This window comes from Dermacentor albipictus, unplaced genomic scaffold (genome assembly GCF_038994185.2).
Source record: "Dermacentor albipictus isolate Rhodes 1998 colony unplaced genomic scaffold, USDA_Dalb.pri_finalv2 scaffold_91, whole genome shotgun sequence".
Classification (NCBI taxonomy): Eukaryota; Metazoa; Arthropoda; class Arachnida; order Ixodida; family Ixodidae; genus Dermacentor; species Dermacentor albipictus.
The window spans coordinates 115,001-118,122 of NW_027225645.1; positions in this window are offsets into that span (position 1 = coordinate 115,001).

Below are 3,122 nucleotides of genomic sequence, written 5' to 3' on the forward strand. Positions count from 1 at the left end.
TCAACTGGGCCGAATTAATCAGATTAAGATCACGTCGAATAGTATCAATTGAAGCCGTCGGGTGTTTGTTTATGAAAAGGTCGACTCCCAGGTAGCGAATGGGTTCGTTGCGAACCTTTGGAACGATCACGGCATCCCCAACTGTTAGGTTAGGAATGCCGTAGTCGAACCATTTTAGTCTGTGGGAGTCGAACCGCCAACCAAAATATTGGGTTTTTATTGGGTTTAAAGCCAATCCGATTTTTTTGAAGTGACTTTCTGCAACCTCCAGGTTTCTCTTCAGTTCTTCGTAAGATGAGGCCACAAATAATAGGTCATCCGCATAGGCCATGGCGGCGATCGTTTGACCATTGATGGCATAGCCAAAAGCCGAAGAATTAAGCTGGTTTAGTAATGGGTCCAATGTTAAATTAAAAAGAAATGGAGACAAAGGGTCCCCCTGTTTAATCCCCCTTTGCACATACACCCTGATGTTGTCACTCGTCCCTCTGTAGGCGTAAGTGGTTGCTTGCGAGGTATACATATCTCTTATACTTTCCAAGTATGCAGTGTGGCATCCGCCTTCCTCCAGAGCTGTAAAAAGTGCGTTGTGGCTGATTGAGTCAAAAGCTTTTCGAAGGTCAAGTGAAGCGGCATAGAGGGGTCTGTGGAATTTCTTGGCATGCTTCATCACGCCCTGTAAAAGGAGAAGGTTAGACTGCGCAGCCCTGTCTGGAGAGAATCCACTTTGTAGTTTATTGAAATTATAGGAATCCTGTAATCTTAGCAGAATTAGTCTAGAGAAGGTCCGGACAATTACTGACGAGATTGTTATTGGACGAAGCTCAGCTGCAGAGGCTGCATTACAGGTTTTGGGGATGAAAATTGTCCGGGAAAGACGGAAGTCATCCGGCATACGTCGGAAGCACAAAAAGTTATTGAAGATTATTGTCCAAATGGCATTCGGGATTTTCCTCATTTCCCGGACGGTTAAGCCATCCGGCCCTGGAGCCGTGCCTGTGGTCATGTTCTTAAGAATTAATTGGATTTCGTCCTCTGAAAAGAGGTTAGCCTCATGAGGCAAGGAATCCTTTGTTATACCAACGTTATTGACCGGAATAGATTCGGTTCCTAGGATGTCATCAAAGACGCTGTGGACGTCACTCAGATTGATTAAGCCCAGCTCCCCCTGTTGACAAATTAGTTCTTCTAAAAGGACTTTAGGCCCTAGGCTGTACAAGCGCTGATGCTCTTTAAATTGACGCCGCTTAAAATCTCTAGCTTTCTCGTTTTTATGTCTAATCAGGCGGATTTTGGCGTGCTTCGCCTGCTTCGACTTGCTTGGCTTTATCCCGAAATGGTTATAAATAATTGCTAGATCTGTCATTGTCATGGGCGTATTACAAATGTTTTCGGCTAACCCTGGAGAATTAATGTTATAGTCTGTGAGGATCTGAGTGACTTCTTCCACGTTCAGTGATTCTATCGTGGGAGGTAATTCAACAATATGGCTGTCCTCGAGAGACAAAGGGCTGGGCTCACTGTCGTCGTCGTTCTGGCACAGCTCGGATTCTCTGGCGAGAATCTCTCGGTAGCGGTTACTCTTTCGGAGACCTTTGATTGCGTTCAGTGACCTGGAAGGATAGATCGCAGCTAATTGTTGATTTATGTTTTTTCCACCGGGGGGAAGGGACAGCTCAGCTCTGGCCAGAATACGGACCTGCGGTGTCGTCCACCTACAATAAGAGCTTGCAGCCGGTACCGCTGCCGACCTTACCCCACCCTGCCCGTCCGGACTCGGATTCAAAGGCGACCCTGCTACTAACTCGGGTGACTGAATGATATTTAAGTTGTGAGAAAAGTTAACATTACTTGGACTAGAGGTATTATTTACTTGATAGGAGGTTGGAGCCGGTGATGCAGGGGCGCATCCATCCTCTGGGGAGAGCCCTTCGTCGGGACTAGAAGAAGACGCTGGCCCTCGGCCAAGTTCGTGGAGTGCGGTGTCGTTTCCCTTCCTCTCCGTACATAGTGCCCCATTCCCGAGACCGTCGTTTCGGCCGGCTGGTGAGGTCAGGGGGTGGGGAGCGAGCATACTCAGCTGAGCCGGGTCCTCATCGAGCCCCCCTCCGGCCAGAGTGGGCGAGAGATGCTCAGCAGCGCTGTCCCCGGCTAGCTGGCATGCCCGTTCGTCGTCTTCGTGGCTTTCGGAGTAGCACTCAGCCAGAATACCCTGGGCCGCTCCAGCGAGCTCTAGGTCGCGAGCCTGTATCTCCACGCACCCTGGGGGCACACCGGCATCGCCGGCAGGGGGCAAAGTTTGTGGGACGTAGTCTCCACTGGGCCCAGGGGCGGACGACGACATGTCCCCACTAGAGGTAGAGGTCAGAGAGATTGACAAGTCCACAGGGATGTCTGACTTCTGTGCAGTTGCTCCCGCTGAAGGATTATAACCCCGCCTCCCCGGCTCGCAACGAAAAGGGAATTTAATTCTCTCCGATTCAGGAATACTAGATTCAAATTGTAAAAATTCTGTCGACCGAGTTAGGCATGCCACGTCTGCTGCCGAACGGGCCGGAAGGTTTAAACTTAGTTGGTAGGCGCTAGCTAGCGGACCCATCTGAGCCCTAGAGGCGACGACCACACGCATCTCCCGCTCAGTCCAGGCCGGCCGATCCTCCCCCACCGGAGTCCCTCTCCCCGAATCATCCCCAGGTTTATTCTGCCGATCGACTTTATGAGCCCGGCTACCTCGGTCTCTCGAGCTACTTGAAGCTATGTGCCTAGAAGTTGATAAAGTCTCTTTATTCTGATTTACTCTACTGACATTGTGGCTTCCCCCAGACGAGGGCTGCGAAGAAGAATGCTTCTTGCGACATTTTGTAAAGTGGGCGGATGCCGACTGCGAGGTTTTATAGCTGTAAGTACTACAACTGCTGCATTGCCAAATTATGGTTAGCCCGTGCTTAACGAATACGTGCTGCTCAACTTTAACCCTGGAAGTGAATTGTGCAGAGCACTTGGGACAAATGTTGCGGGAAGGCGGATAACTCAGTGTAAGCTCCTTATGTTGGGTTTTAGCTTGCGAGGAAACACCCTTGGTCTCTATCGAATCGATTTGTGATTTACACTGACTTGCCACA